This window comes from Coenobita brevimanus, chromosome 25, assembly GCF_032717465.1.
Source record: "Coenobita brevimanus isolate Jiangsu-jjx chromosome 25, ASM3271746v2, whole genome shotgun sequence".
NCBI classification, from domain to species: domain Eukaryota; kingdom Metazoa; phylum Arthropoda; class Malacostraca; order Decapoda; family Coenobitidae; genus Coenobita; species Coenobita brevimanus.
The window spans coordinates 38,180,849-38,187,787 of record NC_136978.1 but is presented as its reverse complement, the minus strand read 5'-3'; the positions used below and the strand labels follow the sequence as shown (position 1 = coordinate 38,187,787).

At 42.9% G+C, this 6,939-nt stretch overlaps 1 non-coding gene across 1 annotated transcript; it reads left to right on the top strand.

Annotated features, from left to right (window-relative positions):
• Positions 1 to 6,458: 6,458 nt before the first annotated feature.
• On the top strand, positions 6,459 to 6,577 carry LOC145393926 (5S ribosomal RNA). Its single transcript, XR_013896278.1, has one exon. It is a non-coding gene; the product is annotated as a 5S ribosomal RNA (ribosomal RNA).
• Positions 6,578 to 6,939: the final 362 nt, after the last annotated feature.

The following is a 6,939-nucleotide window of genomic DNA, read 5'->3' as shown; positions in this document are numbered from 1 at the left end:
TCTTTGAACGTATGGTTATAAAAAGGTTACTTTTTATTTAAGAGTCGAAGGGTGTGTTAAATGATCAACAGAGTGGATTCCGTAAATACAGGTCCACTCCGGATCATTAAATGCACCTGGAGCAGTGCATAGCAGAGGCTTTTGCCAATCGCAAATTCACGATAGGAATATTTCTGGATATTCATAAGGCTTATGATGTGACCTGGGGAAACGGAATACTATGTAAACTTTATGCTTATGGTTTAAGAGGTAATTTGCCTATTTTCCTTCAGAACTTCCTTACTGACAGAGCGTTTTCTGTCAGGTTACCCTGTAACGTAACTTCGGACATATTTGTCCAAGAGAATGGGGTACCACAAGGAAGTGTGCTTAGCCCTACTTTGTTCAGCATTGCCATTAATGACATTCTGTGGTCCACTTCTGTCCCCAGGACGCTTAGATACTCACTCTATGCTGATGATTGTGCAATGTGGCACTCTTCCCGCAATGCACACTCTTCGACACAGTAGATTCAACTGGCACTTGAATCTGTTCAGCGCTGGGCCCTGGAATGGGGATTTACATTTTCCATCCCTAAGTGTATCGGTGTTGTTTTTACTCGTAAACTTAACGTATTTCCTATGCTTTGCATTTAACTTTAGATAATCATCCGATACCTTTTCAAAATTCAGTCAGATTCCTGGGTCTACATTTTGACATTAGGCTCAGCTGGAGAACACATATTAATAATTTGCTTGCTTCTTGTAGTAAAAAAGTTAACGTCCTTAAGTTTCTTTCCAGTAAATTGTGGGGAGCAGACAGAACGTCTTTATTGATAGTGTATAAGGCCCTTATCCGTTCTAAGCTTGACTATGGCTCACAGGTGTATGGGTCGGCATTGGATGCTGTCCTCTGTAGACTTGATGTGGTTCAGAACGTGTGCTTGCGCATATGTCTCGGAGCCCTTCGATGTACTCGTGTGGAGCGGTTGGAAGTGTAGGCTACTGTGCCTCCCCTCCGTCTACGACGTGACCACCTGTTATTTTCTTATGGTATCACCACCCACCGTAAACGCTCACTTGGCCTTCCGACCTGTTGGAACCTCCTACAGTGGGAATACCTGCTGTATGCGGCCCTCAAGCCAGTGGCTGTGAGGCTTCACTTCCTCTGTGAGGCGTTAGGGTACGACTTTTCTAATGGGGATCAGGTTTTAACATCAAAAATAGCGCCCTGGAAGTCACTTGCTACCACAATTAACACTGACTGGCTCCCCATGGCGAAGTATAAGGCGCTGGAGGTGGAGATACGACTCATTCATTCCACTTGTACACCAATGGCTCTAAGTTGGCTGAATGTGTGGGTGTGAGTGTGTGGTCTATGGAGTGCCGCATCCGTTTTTGCCTGCCCCCCCATATTTCTGTATTCACTGCCGAATTATTTGCCATAGACCAAGCTATAGACTTTGCTTTGCGTTCAGATCATTACAGTTTTGTCATTTTTTCGGACTCTAAGTCCGCCCTTCTGGCAATTCATTCATGTAGGACTGATTCACATGAGGTCCTGGGCCGCATTATCAGTAAGCTGCACACATGTACTAAATCCCTCTCTCTGATCTGGGTGCCTGGTCATTGCGGTATTTACTGCAATGAGCAGGCTGACGTACTAACTAAATCAGCTGTAGAACTCGAGGAGACTTGGGACGTTCCCCGTGAGCTACAGTCTAGTCTCTCTTTCGGATAAAAATCAATTAATCTTCTGTTGCAAAGTCAGTGGACCGACGTGGCAATTCCATCAGTCAAAAGGACCATATGTGACTGGTCCAGTTCCTCCCGAGGAAACAGACGGGAGGAGGTCGCTTTAGCCCGCCTCCGCATGAAATCCACCCTATTGACACATATGTTACCATATATTTACAGACAATTTCCACCGCGATGTACCACCTGTGACGCGGTGTTATCTATTGGTCACATTCTTTTGTACTGCAGTAGGTATGAGGGGGAACGTTTTTCTCTGGCTGCCTACTGTAGGACAAATGCGCTCCCTTTCACACTTGATTCTGTCTTGGGTGATGGGGACGATGGTGTGACTAATAAACTGATGACTTTCCGGAAAGAGACCAGACTGCTCAGAGAGTTGTGATTTATTTTATGAACGTGGTTGTGGTTTCCTTATTTATTAGATATATCCCTTTTTTTTTCAATTTTTTATACAGGGATATGGTTTTTGTACATATGTATACATCAATACACTTTTATATATTTGTGAATCGCAAGAGGATGTTACATTTATATAAATCTGTATTTTTTTTTTCTTTTGTTCAGGACCATTAAATTTATAATTGTTCCTTTTATGTATTTTTTACATAATTTTGATAATTATTTGATTATTTTGTAGTAGTATAGTAATGAGTCTACATGTGATGTATAGATGGAAGTATTTGTCCTGGTACTATCCATGTATACTGACATATTCTTTATTACTTATTGTGTTTCATAATCATGAAAAATAACTTAATATTGGTATGAAATAGATGCAAATATTTTATATCATTATTTTGGCTTTCATGATTATTGATTCTTGCTGGCCTAATGCCCCTTCAAGGTGATGGCCATTTAATTACTTATATAAAAAAAAATTACCTGCCATTCATAATAGCGACCGGACCCTACCCCACTTTCTACTTTATGTGGGTGGCGGTACTTAGGTTTGGAGCCTGGCCTGAGGTTGGAGGATCAGTGAGGTACCCTGTGTTTCCTGTGTGTCTGGCGACGTTACTCCTCGACATACAGAGCCTGGTCAGCTGTGTCGGAGATTGTGGCAATTGTTCCTGTGATACTGATGGGATCTCCGTCTGGCAGCTCATGAGCCTACTTGGTCCTGCCCTGCATGACTGGCTCTTCAGTTTTCTACTTTCACGTGTACCTGCCTGGTCGTTGTGGCTGCTACTGTTCTTCATTATTCTACGTCAGGCTGAGGAAGTGTGGAGACTGACGGATTCGTTCTTTGATGTTTACCCTGCCTGTTTTGACTGCAAGAGATCTTAAACCGTCCGTACTCTACGGAGTTGATAACCTTATATGCTCATGGATGTGTGCTTTGAATGCGTTTTCCAGACACCGCCTCTACCACCGTTTCCATTAAACTGTGTGAATGTTTGCGTGAAAGTAGCGTGATAAAGAGATATGTACAAATGTTTATATATATATATACATATATATATATATAAATATATATATATATATATATAAATATATAGATATATAGATAAATATATATATATATATATATATATATATATATATATATATATATATATATTGATAGATAGATAGATAGATAGATAGATAGATAGATAGATATAGATAGATAGATAGATAAACATATTGGTAATACACTTATTATTGTCTTCTGTTATCCTTGATGGTTAGTCTGGTCAAATGACATAAATATATATGTCACTTTCCAAACTCGACCCGAAAAGTGCCGAACGTGTTGTAATGAAGCACTTTTCACTTACACCATCCCTTATGGTCATATTTTATACTATATTTCTGAGTAGAATTACCTCAACGAGACTCACAGATACCTTTGTTCCTCCTATGATCCATGAAAATTGCGAGGCAGGATCACCCACAGGAGAGGCAAACTTCATTTTCCCTTGTTTCTGTACAAAGAAGCTTCTCTTTTGTGGTGGTTCCTTTAAATAAACAAGGTCGGACAACTTACGACGTGTGTGTGTGTGTGTGTGTGTGTGTGTGTGTGTGTGTGTGTGTGTGTGTGTGTGTGTGTGTGTGTGTGTGTGTGTGTGTGTGTGTGTGTGTGTGTGTGTGTGTGTGTATGTGTGTGTGTGTGTGTGTGTGTGTGTGTGTGTGTGTGTGTGTGTGTGTGTGTGTGTGTGTGTGTGTGTGTGTGTGTGTGTGTGTGTGTGTGTGTGTGCGTGTCGCGCTCACAAGATTGATTGGTTGGTTCCCCCGCCAACCAGTACAACTATGAGCCAATGCATCTGTTTACCTGTTTGAGGACGTCCTTCATCACACGAGACTGATGGGTGAGTTTGATATATTGTTGGACCCACATACTATCACCTGCCTACCTGCCTGCCTATCTACCTACCTACCTACCTGCCTACCTACCCACCCACCTATTCGTCAACCTATCCACCCACCCATCCTCCGACCCACCTACTGTATTAAAACACTCACCCTCGTAGCGACCTACTGATCTATTCAGTCACCTATCCATCCACTTACCTACCTACCAACTCACATACCGACCTACTCACCTGCCACCCGCCCGCACACCCACTCACCCACATATCTACGCACTTTCCTACCAACCCACCCACCAACCGCTTCACTTAGATATCCACTTATCCATCTACCAACTCGCCTATGTACATACCTGCCTACGAATGTACCCACTCACCTTCCTACCCACCTTACCCCCCACCCCCACCCCCACTCCCACTCCCATCTACCTACCAGTCTTACTATTCACTCACCAATCTCCCATTCTCCCACCTTCCCATCCACCCACTTATCCAGTCTCCTGCCCATTATACCATTGACCTACACACCCAACCACGTACCTTTCCGCCCACTTATCCACCCACCTACCTTTCATTACCATCCCACCCATCCAATCTAATTACCCGTTTACCCACCCACTCCGCTCTTTCTTTACCCCTGCGCAATTGTTGACTCTATACAGGGGTTTTATCCGCCCCTGTGTGGAGTACAACTCTCATGTGTGGGGAGGCTCCCCACATACAGCTCTTCTCAATAGGATGGAGTCAAAGGCTTTTCGTCTCATTAACTCTCCTCCTCTTACTGACTCCCTTCAACCTCTGTCTCTTCGCCGCACTGTTGCATCTTTATCTCTTTTCTATCGCTACTTTAATGGTCACTGCTCCTCTGAACTGTCTGCTTGCATTCCTCCACCTCTACGACGGGCGCGTAGCACCCGTCTGGCAGCAAACTCTCATCCTTTTTCTGTCCAACTCTCTAATGCAAGAGTTAACCGTTACTCCCAGTCTTTCATTTATGCAACAGGTCAGCTCTGGAACTGTCTCCCTCTGTCTGTATTTCCTGCTGCCTATGATCTCCAGTCTTTCAAACGCAGTGTGTCCAGGCATCTCAAAATGATCGGATCTTGAATTTGGCTTTATACTGTATTTTGTTTTTCTCTTGGAGGGAACTGTTACTGCGGGCTCATGGCCTTTGGTTCCTTCTTCCTCACATAAAAAAAAAAAACGTACCCAGGCTACCCACTTTCCCAGTGACCCACCTACCTGTCCAGCAACCTATCCAACCATCCACTCACCTACCCACATACCACCCATTCACCAACTGTCTACCATTACAAACTTCCCAAATAACCCACTTACTGTACAACCTACCACCAACATACCAATGTCCACTACCCACCCACCTATTTACCCACTTACCTACCCTGTTTCTCCTTTGATATCACACACACACACACACACACACACACACACACACACACACACACACACACACACACACACACACATTACAGTATGTAAATGACTCAAGACTTAAGACCTTGCATATGTATACACATGTAAGCTTTGACATAGCTCCTTATTCCCTTCAGCTTAAGAGATTTCACTACGATGATTTACTTTATATTTCACTGTTTCTCTCATCATATTATTTTAATCAGGAGTGTTAATCAGACTGGATGCGATACAAGTACATTATCAATTCCTTCATTACGAGGTGTCCTCCTAAATCTGAAGAAACTCATCCGGAGGTAGGAAGAATTACATCTTTTATAAGAGTACGTATCCTTGACTATATTCATGCTATCAACAGATGATATTATTCGGCTCAAGAGGTCCTTAGAGATGGACCGAACAACCCCAATACAGGAGGTGTTTCCTGTTAGGTAAAACCGTCTCCTACCAAAGGGGTTAGGCAATATCAACTTGAGATGAGCTTATCGACAAACACTATATATTTTGCATCCATATGTGCTACTACTACTACTATTACTACTACTGCTACTACTACCACTACTTTCTCTCTCTCTCTCTCTCTCTCTCTCTCTCTCTCTCTCTCTCTGTCACATACAATATATATATTTTTTTGCCTAGCTGTCCGTCTGCCAATATAGATCATATTATCTACCAATAACCTATCCGAGTGTAAACTGTGCATTAATGTGTCAAAAGAGATCTGCTCTACCTTCTTACCTACCTATTGAAACTGTTTACATACTATGTTGTATAGAAAAAATATTTTGGGCCAGTCTTGGATCATGAAGTGGTTTCAACTAGGGATGAAGCTATCGTCTAGCTATATAAAACTCAACTTTATTTCATATATATTTCATCCACTATCACTGTACATGGTGTTGCTGAAGTCTGGGAAATTTATGTAATAAAGTCAAGTTGCGTATGTGCGCGTCTGTGTCACGAATCAAATTCGCGACATTTTCCTTTTCTGAGAAACCACAACGGCCATACCACGTTGAGTACACCGCTTCCCGTCCGATCAGCGAAGTTAAGCAACGTTGGGTCTGGTTAGTACTTGGATGGGTGACCGCCTGGGAACACCAGATGCTGTTGGCATCCCTACGTGTCAAATGGGGCTGGTGGAGGATTAGTGTCCCTCCCTGTAAAACAATTAACTCTAAGCCCTTGACCACCCCGCTTGGGATACATGGCGTCTGGCAATGAATGAATGAAATGAGAAACCACAAACTATTAGTGGAAAACTCACTGTGTATCGTTCAGTTAACCGTTTCTCTCTCCATTTCGATGGTATACTTTTTTCAAAACATTCGTCACTGTTTCAAAAGTGACCGTTCTAATGCACGTCAGTAAGTGCTCTACTGAGCGATATTATCGTTTCTGTATTGTTCGCCCCTGCTTGCCTCGACCGTTGGCCACGCCTTCTCTCGGCTGGCCTGTGCATCCTGTATTTGAATCAG